The 14545-nt window shown below is 39.5% G+C and overlaps 1 protein-coding gene across 1 annotated transcript in view; it reads left to right on the forward strand.

The window, feature by feature from the left end:
- mnat1 (MNAT1 component of CDK activating kinase) overlaps positions 1-14545 on the forward strand; it is a 92207-nt gene that overhangs the window by 29129 nt on the left and 48533 nt on the right. The window lies entirely within an intron of this gene.

Here is a 14545-nt window from a genome sequence, read left to right on the forward strand (position 1 = left end):
TATTTTTTTCCCACAACTTTTTTAGTGTATCAGAAGATTTTACTTTAATGCTCCCCTTTCTCTTATTTTTATAACCAGTCCATTATTTCCCATTCTATTTTACAATCCCTCTATTCTCTCCTTCTACTTCCTCTCATTCCCTTCTCCCTCTGATGACCCTTCCTCTCCCTCCCCCCATCACCGCTTTCATCTTTCCTACTTTTTGTCTGTCAATCAGCAGTTCAGCAGAGTTGCAACGTTTTGTTGCTCTGAGAGAGAAATGGTTCTGGGATTGGCCAGCCACATTCCTTGCCTTCAGTGGACAAACAAGATTCCCAAGAAGGGGGTAGGGTGTGGAGGGGATTATGAGAATCACTGAATTCCATCTGTCAGGTAGATAAGCCATGTTTATAATATTTACATCCCATACTTTTGGTCAAGCTTTTTTTTTAAGCTTTTAAAAAAAAAAGAAGAGTTTTAAGCAGAATATTGCACATGCAGGAAATCTGAAATGAAAGCATAAAATGCTGAAAATAATCGGCAGGGTCAGGCAACATCCTTGAGGAGAACATGAAAATGTCATGTCTTTATGTCACCCAATAAGATCATCCCTCAGCATCACTTTCCTGCAGTAGCCCAATATCCATGAGGGATGGGACCCCATTGAAATGTTATTTAGCAGACATGTTAACTTTATTTTGCACATCAGAGATGCTGCATCAGCATTTTTCAAATGATGGTGAGTTGGATTGGCATTATTACTTTGTAGTTTATGTTCTTGACAAACTCTGACAATATGAACTGACAATAAAATTCTGCCAGGTCAACTGTTCCACTAATCCAGTGCTGAGAATCAGCTTTCAAAATTAAATTAAAATAAGAAACAATTTAATTTTGTTTAGAAATTAAAACTTGCTTAGAAATTAAAATTAAGTTTACAAAACTTTAAAACACTAAAAGTTCAGTTTTTCTCATTTTATTTTCACTGTTTAAACTTCCAGTCAAAAGGACAAGATGGCATTAACTGATTTGGTTACAGTTGAAATGATGCCATTCTGCATTAGCCAACAAATTCCATGATTAAGCAATGGGATAGGTTATTTTCTTTCCCCTGTACAGTTGAGCAGTTAGCAGTTAAATTCAACTTGGGCTTTTTCAATGGGGAAAAAACAGTAAATGTTCAGGTTGAAATTGCTAATCTGTCAGCACTTCTGTACATACTTCTTGGTCTTAAAGAATATTTTGCAGGATAAGGCTGTCCTGATGTTAGGAATATGAAATGTACGATACGATAAAACTTTATTCATCCTGGGAGGGAAATTGGTCTCCCTAAAGTCACAACACACAACAAGGTATACAAAAAAACTTGAAATTAAAAGTGAAAAGAAAAAGACAAGCGACTGTTGGCTGGCTGCTGTGTGCACAGCGCCTTCACCGGAACAAATGAACAAACAAACAAATGAACACATCCTTATCCCCTGGGCAGAGGATTCAAAATGAGAGTGCCCCCCCCTCCCCCAAACCGGGTTCCCCTTTGTTCTCCCACTGTCCCTTAAGGCGGTCCCCCCCACGCAGGGTCCCCATTGACTTCCCCTCCCCCCACCCCACCCTCACGCTTATCGACCATTGATTGCGGATCGATTGCAAGGCCCCACGAGGTTCTCGCTGCCGCTGATGCTCCCGTTGTCGCTCCCGTTGTCGGTGAGGTCCCCGCTGCTGCTGAGGCGGCTGCCGAGACTCCCGTTGCCGCTGAGACCCCACTACAGCCAAGACTCCAGTTGCTGTTGAGGCTCACGCTACCGCCGAAGCACCCGCCGCCGAGGCTCCCATCGTCGCCTCCGCTGAGGCTCCTTCGGCCCAGGCAGGCCTCACTGCCGGCTTCTCTGCAGTCCCCTGGGAGGCCTCTGGGGTGAGTCGGGTCTACTGGGAAGCGTTCACAGTTTATGTGTACTTGTACTTCATTTAAAACAAAAATTTGAAAAGGCATGGCTGCCTAATTATCAGCATTTGTTGAGCAATAAAGATAAATATTGTAAATAAAAGTTTTTTTTTGGAATAAGAATTTGCTCCAAGATCAAGTAATACTGTGAAAAAATAAAATTTATTGCACTGGTGCATAATTTTAATTGGGTAGCTATTCAGTCAATGATAAATTATCCTTCAATTTTATTGTATGACCTCATAAAACCTGTTTCAATATATATGACAAAATTGGAAAAAAAAAAAGTTTAAACACCTAGTGGTTAATTAGATTCAAGTAATTTGTATTTATTTGTTTAATTGTTTCTTTGAGTCAGAAAGCTATACAATTAATAATTAGTTTTTTTTATAGTGCGAAGTGTGCTACATGGTGAATGATATGTGCTGTGTAAATGCGGCCCCTTCTTGCCCTCCTCCATAAATGTGAGTAGCTTTTACAGCTAGAGGGCTTTGTGCCAAGCAGAACAGGTTTTACTTGTCTGTGAAGATTTATACTACTGTGCAATGCATGACTGCCTTTGCATAGGTCATTTCGGAGGTCAATGGAATGAATGTACACGACAAGCCTTGAGCCATTACTATCTTGTCTGAGGTAAAAAAAGTAGTTGCCTGACTTAAGGGTAAAATATTACAAGAAAATCAACTACGGTATAGGTCATTGACCATATTACTTTTTAAATTTTGAATGAATACGGAAAAGTATTGAATTGATTTGAAAAAGATTGACTTTCTGGCAAACATCCAGTTTTGTGAAGGGAGGGACAGGGTGCAATGATTAATTGGGTTTTGCGAAGTGTTGCAGCAAATGTCTGATTGGCACCAACATGTGCAATGGCAACTGGTAGAATACAGCCCTAACAAACCTCCTAGTATATAATTGTACATTTTATACATTTTTCCACAATAACAACTGTATTTTAACCCATTCATTATTAAAGCTGTCGCTTTTCATCAGCCACTTGGCACTTCTGTGCATACCAAGGTCAAATCATTTTTGATGGTAAGCATTTATGAGAAGAGTGTAAACTGATTGAATTAAGCAGTTATTTCACTTTTAGTATTTGTATAACATGTAAATTAATTTTATTTAAGTTACCATCAATTTCAGCAAAGGGCTTTCTGGGCAGGAAATAGGCATAATTTTCACACGTTGCCACACTTTCAGCTATTTGGTGTTTTCTCTGGGTTTTGAAATTCTTCTGGGACACTGAGTAAGTGGAAAAAATGCTGTCAGAATTCATGAAGTCTGTGCTAATGATAATAAGTTAAACACAATGCGGCTTATTTTCTGCTTAGTCTATTGAAAGTCTGTTAAATAAATGTCAATTTTTATTTTTGAAGTTCCCTTCAGGTTTACTCATTCTTTGCCATATGAGGTTCAATGCTTTATAATTAATGCAATTAGTAATTCTGGATAGCCAGTAACACATTTTCTCTTGTAACTAGAGGTGTACAGGTTCAGTGAGAAACACTTCATTTGCTACTTTAATAAGAATGTAAACCAGAATTGTAATGTCTGTTACATTGGTTAGCACTTGTTTTTAAATTTGTCACATGATACGAGTTCCTATCAGGATACATTTCATATGTACTAGTCCTAAGGAGCAGTAAATTAATATGCAGTGAGATGGTGGTGAATTTCATCAGCGATGTCTGTCTTTACTGAGAAGTGACATGTGAGAAATATTCCATGTCTTCCAGATTTGAATGTTATTGTTTGGTGGGTGATAGGGCTTGGGTGTTAGGAACATTGGTAGAGACATGAACATTTAGTTTAAGGCCCCTTCTTGCATATGCTTCAGTGAACAAGTCAACAAAAACTTGGAGTTCGGGCTTTAAGTGTGCATGTTCACAAGCCCTGTCTACATGCTGCAGCTCATTGACTGTGGCTGGAATGACCTTGGTTTTGGAAGTTAACAAAGCTAAGTTTATTGAAAGGGAGATTCAATATTGTGGCGTGAAAGATTGCGATTTGCTTGATCCCAATGTTTGCAGGTATTGAGTGATTGGTTATAATAATGCTTGTATATCATTTATTAATTTGTTAATAAATTAATTGGTCAGCATTTTATTATATGATTCATTGACTTTTTAATAATTATATTTATCTACATGTATCACACATACAGGCCTGTTCAGCTGCAGCAAGTAAGAATTTCATTGTTCCATTGTTAATACATATGACAGTTAAACACTCTATTTAACTCTAAGGTATCACAAAATGCTGGAGTAACTCACCAGGTCAGGCAGCATCTAGGAGAGAAAGAATGGGTGACGTTTCGGGTCGAGACCCTTCTTCGGATTGATCGGAATATTTAGCTCTTGTTTTATGTTGTTGACATAGAACACATTTGACTTTCTGAGGCCATTAAATTTGAGAAAGATTTCCCTCACAGTTGACCAATTCAGTCTTTTGTAGAGTTCGAAAAGGCCATTGATGATGTTCCCTACTTTTTTTCTTAAGTCTGTATCATGATGAAGGTCATGTTCAATGTACTTTTAGATGGCTGAGTCCACATTTTTAAACGTGGAGTCGCTGTTTAACATTGAGGAGACAGTTGAAGAGTAATAACCCTTGTCATGATTCTCATTGTGGAGGCTTCTCTTTTGTAGTTGCAGTCTGATTTGTCGCCTATTGTGAAGATATTCAGATTATTGCATCTCTAAAGTTCTTTTGCATGCCCTCTTCCTAGATGAGGCAGAGGAGGCTATGAATACATAGGAATTGTAAAACTTCAGCAGTCTCTATCAATTGGTTCCAAAGCTTTGTTGTTTTTCATTTGGCATATTGTTTTGTTAGATCGAGTAGAGTTTTGTGGAATGGTGGCAAGTGCACTCTCCTCGAGGACAGAGTCTTGATTGAGAAGTTCTTCATTGAGTCCTGGCTGACTACTTGTCCTTGATAAAGTCTCGTCTCATTCTTGGCTTTCAGCGGACGACTTCCTGAGTTTTTGGGCTTTAGCTGGTCTTGAGAATGCTGAAGAATGCACGTGCATCACCTAGTGTATCACCTGCACTCTTTCCATCCACCATTTGTGCTTTAGGTCACGAGTTGTTTGGTTCGATCTCTGCCATCAGGTGCTCGGAGAACTATTTATTTTCGTTTAGATGTGATAGAATTACCCATCCTTAATGCCATTCTTTTGTGGTTAATTAATTCTTCAATATCGTGATTATTCCCTAAAATCAATCTTGGTTTCTTTTGGCTGTATTTCCATTGTCACTTTGATCTTGTGGTCTGGCTGATGGAAATAACAGTGTAGATTAGGTGATGGTTCAGCTGCCTTCAGCTTCTTTGTGATTCAGGTGGTATAGAGATTTTTGCAGTATTGTTCTTGCTGCATAATGACATAGGGTACCTACATCAGTGTGGTGTTGCACCTGTCTCTCTGATGAAACAAATGCTGGCTATGACAATTGGTGTTCCAAGCATTTTGTCAGGAGGAAGATTTCACTGGAAGTAACTTTCCCTTCTCCTTCCTTGTTAATCACCCTATCAAGAAGTTTGTATCCTTTCCAACCATGACCTTGATGTCAGCCAGGATGATCAGCTAGTCTCCTCTTGGCATTTAGCTAGAGGTTTCTCAATGAATAGGTTTACTTAGCCTAATCTATAACTTCCAGGGTTGGGACTTGCGCTTTGATTCCTATGGTATGTGGTTCCATATTAAAGTGAGCCAGAGGATCATGAAATGAATGCCTATCCCAGAGGACACGTTGTCAACCAGTTCATTCTTGATGTCAAAACCCATTCTTTGAAGAAGATATTGCTCTCCCAGGAGGTGGCGTGTCCACCACCTTTTTTTTAAAGCTGTTCATCTTCTGTTCATCTTCTGTTCATCTTGTCTCTTTCAGGATGGCAATGTCAATGTTATGACTCTGAGGTAACTGGTGTTTAACCAACGTTAAAACAGGTGATGCGCAGGCATCTTCCATTTATCAGAATGAAATTCAGAGCCTGAAATGGCAAGACCCTCAATTATAATATTAGCGTCACAGACCCAAATGTCATTTCACTATTATATCCTGTGCACACAAATGCATTCTGATACAGTTTTATGAATACGCATTAAAACAAGCAAATGCTGGAAATAAGCAGCAGGTCAGGCAGCATTTGTGGAGCGATAAACAAAGTTAATGTTTCAAATCCATGATCTTTTACCAAATCAAGGGAAATTTAGAAAGTAGGCATGTTTTATGTTACAGAACAGTGTGGGGAGTGACTGTCCCCATTCACTTGGGTGGGGTGGGGGGGGATAAAAGGATGTCCGTGATTCCAAGAGAAAGTGGATGACTCATTACCGTTGGTTAAAAGAAATTGGTGAAGGCTTATTGGTGGCAGTTAATCTGTCTGGAGGAGGTGTAAATATTGGATGATATTAACAGAGGAAAGGGCAGGACTGTTAACTGTTAAAGTTTTCCTGATGTCTGAACAGATGTGACATTTGCTCCAAATATATAATTTTTCCATAAATGAATGAGAAAAAGTTGGCATGAAACATATTATTACTACATTGTTATACCATTTTACAAAAGTGCCTTTGGCAACACTCTTCTGAGAAAGAACACTGAGATCAAACATGTTCTAAACCTAACAGAGTGGATAGACTTTGTACTCGTCATTTTGAAAATGAATATTCATATTTCTCGAACCTAACTAAGGTGGCAGACTATTGTGTTCCCTATATACATTTTTATCAGTTACCAAGTATTTTCAAATGCCAGATGAAGCAGTTCCTCATTGTATACAATATTAACTAAGAGGATGAAAGATTTATTTGGTCTCTAAGTAAACCTAAGCATGTTTAAAATCAACAACATTTGTTCTGTAAGGCAAGGCTGGAAATTCTCAGCATGTTAGGATAGATGTGTAGAGAGAAAAATCTGTCCACATTTCAGTTTGATCCTGATCATCAGAACTTGGAAGTATCACAACATGCTGGAGTAACTCAGCGGGTGAGGCAACATCTCAGAAGAGAAGGAATGGGTGACGTTTTGGCTCGAGACCCTTCTTCAGACTGATGTCAGGGGAGGGGGCGGGACAAAGATAGGATGTAGTTGGAGACAGGAAGACAGTGGGAGAACTGGGAAGGGGGCAAGAGGGACAGAGAAACTATCTGAAGTTAGAGAAATCAATGTTCATACAGCTGGGGTGTAAGCTGCCCAAAGAAAAATATTTGGGTTCTTCTAGCATTTTCTGTTCTTATTTAAGACTTCCAACTTATGCAGCATATAAAAATCTTTTTTTTTTAAGTTCCAATTTAAATGTAAAAAGATAACATAATTTTAATGCAGTTAATTACATATGTGCTGCAAAACTTCTTAAATTAAATCACATCTGTATGCATTAATAGTTGTGTATCCTGACAATAAGTTGCAAACACATTGGGAATAACACATTTTGTAGTTTTTGCATTTTCAGTTTTAGTACAATGCAAAGTATTCAGCCTATAACCCTTAAAAATGTGTAAAAATAAATATGATAAGTAAAAATGTCGACTATCATTTTGCTTCCACAGATGCTGTTTAACTGTAAAGTTTCTCCAGTAGGTTGTTTTTTGCTTCAGTTTCTTGTGTCTCCCTCCATCTGTTTTGATGTGACTGGAGAAGGAAATGTTAGGATGCTGGAGATAACTTGCAGCTCTTTTTTGAAATAATACGATGACATTGTTTACATCCAACTGCGAGGAAAGGTGGGGCAACTGTACCTTGTCTCATCCTTAAAAACGTCATTCTCTTAGTGCTGTGCTTATGTGATAGCCTAGATCCTTATGCTGAGCTCTCTGAAGTGTGAAGAAACCACAATCTTCTGAAAAGAGGTTAGACTCCACCAATTGACCCATGCCTGATGAGTACATACAATGCTGTAAGGGCCTACTGTCAGTACACACATTTATTTCTATTAATCTACTTAGAACTAAATTTTGTGTAATTATTAAGAAAGTTAAACTAACTCTTCCATTGCTAACAGCATTTCTACTGGTGGCCTCATTTAAATGTGACTTTTGTTTCTGAAAGCATATAGCTGAACCCACATTGTTATTGCAGCTGCTGTATGTGTTTGCTCTGTCAGCTGAAAGTCATCTCAGAAAGATTTCTCCCTGCCCCCACTCATCTAAGTCCATTTCAATTTGTGCGAATTGCTTGAACATTGCAGACACACCTTTGGAATAAGATATTTTGCTGCCCTAAACAAAGAAAAAGCACTTAAAACACAGCTGGAGGTTTTTTCCCCTTTACAAATTTCTTGTTACCTTTCAGTAAGTAATAATAATAATAATAATAATAATAATAATATTCATTTATTGTCATTGCAACGAGTACAACGAAATTAAAAAATAGCCAATCCTGACGGTGCGTACAAACATATATGCAATAAATGCAAAAACAAATAAATACATAAATACAATTAAATACAATTATATGACCGATTTTTTAACGGTGTTGCCTAGTGCAAGGTAGTGTTCAGTTCTCGTATGGCCCTGGGGTAAAAACTGTTCTTAAGTCTGTTTGTTCGGGATTTGATCGACCTGGTATAGTTTGTAAATAGGTTAGTAGCAGTGTCTTTTTGTAATGGTATGTGTACTTGTACCTCTAAAAAGTTAAAAACTAGCAGCCAATATCGGCGCGTGAACTGTTATATGTGTTTGGCATCTTTTTGTCTATCAAACAAGTAATGGTGAGCAGTGTGAGGTGGTAAGAACCAGAGAGATTGGTAAATTTTAATCTAATTTGTAAAATAACGATTATCTTCACACAATGAAACGTATCATTAGATTCTGAGCAAATGTCAGTTTTAAATTGAAGGCACAAGAGACTGCATATACTGGAATCTGTAGCAAAAAAGAGTATCTAGAAGGAACTCAACTAGTCAGGCAGCATTTGTAGAAGGAAATGAAGAGTTAACATTTCAGATCGAGACCGAATCTTCATCAGATTACAGAATCTACAGTCTTTTATCATATCATATCATATCATATATATACAGCCGGAAACAGGCCTTTTCGGCCCTCCAAGTCCGTGCCGCCCAGCGATCCCCGCACACTAACACTATCCTACACCCACTAGGGACAATTTTTAACATTTACCCAGCCAATTAACCTACATACCTGTACGTCTTTGTTCTCCACTCATCACCTACTTCCTCTACTACTACTCTTTCAGTCTCAGTGAAGGCGTCTTACCCTGAAACATTGATTGTCCATTTCCTTCCACAGAGGCTGCCTGACCTGCTCTGTTGTTTAATTGTGTAAACCATGAATTTACTTATCCAAAACCAAATTTTATACTGCAGCCTGAATTTAAAAATTTATAAAATAATATTTCAATCTCACTTTCATGGAGCCATACAGCTTGGAAACAGGTCCTTTGGCCCAACTCGCCCATGCTGACCAGTATGCTCCAGCCAAGCTAGTGCAATGCTTCCTTGGAAATATCTCTTGTACAAAAACCAATAATAATGAAAAAACATAGTATATTTGGGCTGACTTTCACAACTCAAAATAATTCCTGTAACTACTTTCATTTTATTTTTGAAAACTGAAGTCTTGCAGGGAAAAATGTTAACATCTAATTAGAACTCTGCAAATGAACAAAAACATAGTTATCCTCTTAACATCACCTCAGGTGCCTGTGGAATTATTGACTGCAAGATAGAGATAATTTAGACTCTTAAGTCTAAATTAAAGAGGTGTGCTAGAATATACAGTGTCCTCCATAATGTTTGGGACAAAGACCCATAGAAACATGGAAAATAGGTGCAGGTGGGGGCCATTTAGCCCTTCGAACCAGCACTGCCATTCATTGTGATCATGGCTGATCCTCCACAATCAGTAACCTGTGCCTGCCTTCTCCCCATATCCTTTGATTCCACTAGCCCCTTGAGCTCTATCTAACTCTCTTTTAAATTCATCCAGTGAATTGGCCTCCACTGCCTTCTGTGGCAGAGAATTCCACAAATTCGCAACTCTCTGGGTGAAAAAGTTTATTCTCACCTCAATTTTAAATGGCCACCTCCTTGAGTACCCTGGGATGCAGACCATCAGGCCCTGGGGATTTATCAGCCTTGTCCCATCATTTATTTATTTGCCTCTATACTCCACAATTTGAGATTTGTAATAGAAAAAATCACATGTGGTTAAAGTGCACATTGTCAGATTTTAATAAAGGCTATTTTTATACATTTTGGTTTCACCATGTCAAAGTTACACCAGTGTTTATACATAGTCCTCCCCATTTCAGGGCACCATAATGTTTGGGACACGGCAATGTCATGGAAAGTAGTCATGTTTAGTATTTTGTTGCATAATTCCTTTGCATGCAATGACTGCCTGAAGTCTGCGTTTCATGGACATCACCAGTTGCTGGGTCTCTTCTCTGGTAATGCTCTGCCAGGCCTGTATTGCAGCCATCTTTAGCTTATGCTTGTTTTGGGGGCTAGTCCCCTTCAGTTTTCTCTTCAGCATATAAAAGGCATGCTCAATTGGGTTCAGATCAAGTGATTGACTTGGCCACTCAAGAATTTATCATTTTTTAGCTTTGAACAACTTTGCAGCTTTAGCAGTATGTATGGGATCATTGTCTTGCTGTAGAATGAACCGTCGGCCAAAGGGTTTTGAGGCATTTGTTTGAACTTGAGCAGATAAGATGTATCTATACACTTCAGAATTCATTATGCTACTACCATTAGCAGTTGTATCATCAATGAAGATAAGTGAGCCAGTACCTTCCACAGCCAAACATGCCCAGGCCATAACACCCCCGCCACCGTGTTTCACAGATGAGGTGGTATACTTTGGATCTTGGGCAGTTCCTTCTCTCCTCCATACTTTACTCTTGCCATCACTCTGATATAAGTTAATTTTCATCTCATCTGTCCACAATATCTTTTTCGAGAACTGTGGTTGCTCTTTCAAGTACTCTTTGGCAAACTGTAACCTGGCCATCCTGTTTATGCGGCTAACCAGTGGTTTGCATCTTGCAGTGTAGCCTCTGTATTTCTGTTCATGAAGTCTTCTTCGGACAATGGTCATTGATAAATCCACACATGAAGAGTGTTTCTGATCTGTCGGACAGATGTTTGGAGATCTTTCTTTATTATAGAGCGAATTCTTCTGTCGTCAGCTGTTGAGGTCTCCCTTAGCCTGCCAGTCCCTTTGCGCTTAGTAAGCACACCAGTGCTCTCTTTCTTCTTAATGATGTTCCAAACAGTTGATTTTGGTAAGCCTAAGGTTTGGCTGATGTCTCTAACAGTTTTATTCTTGTTTCCCCATCTCATAATGGGTTCTTTGACTTTATTGGCACAACTTTGGTCATCATGTTGATAAACTGCATTAAAAGTTTCCAAAGGTGATGGAAAGACTGGAGGAAAGACTAGATGCTGAGAGCTCTCTTATACCTGCATTAAGGAGTCAATTAAACACACCTGCGCAATTACAAACACCTGTGAAGTCATGTGTCCCAAACATTATGGTGCCCTGAAATGGGGGGACTATGTATAAACACAGCTGTAATTTCTACATGGTGGAACCAAACTGTATAAAAATACCCTTTAATAAAATCTGACAATGTGCACTTTAACCACATGTGATTTTTTTCTATTACAAATCTCAAACTGGAGTACAGAGGCAAATAAATAAATGATGGCTCTTTGTCCCAAACAATATGGAGGGCACTGTACACTTCATCTTTGTCAGAAGACTAATGCGTGACGTATTGTTATGCTTGAACGCAAGTATTGAAATAAGCTGCCTTCATATTTTTGACTATAACTGCAGGAGATCAATTGCTTTGTCAAAGACCAACTTTGTTAACAAACAAAGCTACTAGCATCACAAAAAGACTTAAATAGTTAGTTTTATTCCTTCCAAACAATTTTTTCCTAAAATGTTGTCAGGTGTTAGTTAAGGGTTAAATTTACAATAATTCATCCTTACTCAAATAGATATATTTGGTCTGCACCAGGTCTTTTAAACTCAGGCTCAGTCTTTATGTCACTACCTCTTGGATGATTTTATTTTTACATTGTCTGACACTTTTGTTTCAGTTCATCCAAAAAAATATAACTGCTATTGAACCCACAAGGATCCTAGCATTTTTGTGAAACGTGGAACACTTGTTCCATGGTGGTTACCTCTCTTATCTTTTTTGTTGTCTGCTTCCATGGGACATTACTGTAAGCAAACTTTTTCATTGTAACTGTACCTCACTTCACTTGTGCATGTAATGTAAACTCGGCTTGATTTGCGTCAATGTTGTTTCTTGTTCATCGCCTGAAATTGGCAATTGTAATTGATCAGCTTCCAATTTCCACCTTTCTCTTTTCTTCCATGTGGTTCATCTTTGGCTGTTCTCTTCCCTTGAACAAAAAACAAACTTCTGGAGGAAAAGGACAAACAGTGTTTCAGGTTGCAACCCAAAACTGTCTGTTCATTTCTCTCCTCATATACTGCTTGGCTCACTGAGTTCCTCTAGCAGTTTGAATAAGCTGGAATCTTGAGCAAAAACAGTCTCTTGTGTATCTAATTCTCTCTCTCTCTCTCTCTCTCCCCCCCCCCCCCCCCCCCCTTTCACTTTTTAGTTTTTCTGGGCATAAAATGTGTACGGCTTTTAACTTGGGATACTTTATTCTCTGCGATGATATGATTGCCTTTACATGAGACCATTCCCTCTGTAACTGCCTGGTCCACTGTCCCTTCCCACCCATACCACCCCCTCCCCAGGTACTTTCCCCTGCAACCGCAGGAGATGCAACACCTGTCCCTTTACCTCCCTCCTAGACCCCATCCAAGGACCCAAACAGTCTTTCTAGGTGAGGCAGAGGTTCACCTGCACCTCCTCCAACCTCATCTATTGTATCCGCTGTTCCAGATGTTAACTTCTCTACATCGGCGAGACCAAACGCAGGCTCGGCGATTGTTTTGCTCAACACCTTCGCTCAATCTGCCTTAACCAACCTGATCTCCCAGTGGCTGAGCACTTCAACTCCCCCTCCCACTCCCAGTCTGACCTTGCTGTCATGGGCTTCCTCCATTATCATAGTGAGGCCCAGCACAAATTGGAGGAACAGCATCTTATATTTCGCTTGGGCAGGTTACACCCCAGCGGTATGAACATTGACTTCTCCAAGTTCAGATAGTTCCTCTGTCCCTCTCTTTCCCCTCCCCCTTCGCAGCTCTCCCACTGTCTTCCTGTCTCCAACTACATCCTATCTTTGTCCCGCCCCTCCCCTGACATCAGTCACCAATTATTTTGTTGCCATTGCTTTAGATTTTCTGTGTAATGGCAGCAAAGCAATTGTTGAGGGACTCGTATCATTGCGTGTTATGAAGAGTGTTATGTATTTGCATGCTAGCAAATCATAGCATCAATCTTTGAGCAATGCTGAGCTAACAAATTGAACCTTAACACCTTAGCTAATGCAGTCTGAAGAAGGGACTCGACCCGAAACATCACCCATTCCTTCTCTCCAGAGATGCTGCCTGACCCGCTGAGTTACTCCAACATTTTGTGTCTGCCTTTACATTGATGTAATCAATTGCAGGTTGGGTGACTGCTATGTCGATCACTACTTTCAGTCTGCAAGCAGCACAGTTTCCAGTCACTTCTGGCTGTCGATCTCTACCTGACTTGCACACTGCTCTCCCTGCTGCTGGCTTTTTACATAGTTCCACTGGAACTCAATTTAATCTGAAAGAACACCGCGTTATCCTTTGTTTAGACACGTTGTGCTATAGAGGACAGAAAATATTTTGTAAATTTTATATTCAACATTGCAGTTAAACTCCAATAACCCATTGTCTGATTATTCAGTTGCCAAGACTTGAGAGCCTGAGCTATAGGGAGAGGTTTGGCAGGCTAGGACTTTATTCCTTGGAGCACAGTAGGGTGAGGTGTAATCTTATACACCTGTTAAACAGGTGTATAAGATCATGAGGTGAAAAGAGAGGGTGAATGCAGTCTTTTACCCAGAGTAGAGGAATCAAGAACCAGAGGACATAGGTTTAAGGTGAGAGGGGAAAGATTTACACACAGGGTGGTGGATAGAGGGAATGAGTGGCCAGAGAAGGTAGTTGTGGCAGATACTATAACAACATTTTTGGACAGCTATATTGATAAAAAGGTGTTTAGAGGTATATGGGCCAAACACAAGCAGGTGCATCTTGGTCGGTGTGGTCAAGTTGGGTTGTAGGGCCTGTTTCTGTGTTGTATGGCACTGTGACTATTTAGAATTCCTGTTATTTGGCATCTAGGCCCTCAGGCGTTGTTTGCCATGCTCTCTACCAGATTGCTGGGGCTCCAATTCTCATGCTTCCTTCCATTCCACTGGGGTCCTGGTTCACACATTCCTGCATCCTGAAAATTATTTATTTATTCCAACTCTTTGGCAATGTGACAGCCAGTTTCAATCTGTGTTAACATACAATCACTTGTACCTTGGTCTCTTAATTTATGCACCAGCATCTTGTGTCGCACTTTGTGAAATGCCTTTTGGAAATCTATATTCATGACATCTCCAGATTCCTCTATCGCTCTCCTTGACAGTTCTCAAATAGTTAGAGAACATTTGGCAAACATGATTTACCTT

This window comes from Rhinoraja longicauda, chromosome 10 (assembly GCF_053455715.1).
Source record: "Rhinoraja longicauda isolate Sanriku21f chromosome 10, sRhiLon1.1, whole genome shotgun sequence".
NCBI lineage: Eukaryota > Metazoa > Chordata > Chondrichthyes > Rajiformes > Arhynchobatidae > Rhinoraja > Rhinoraja longicauda.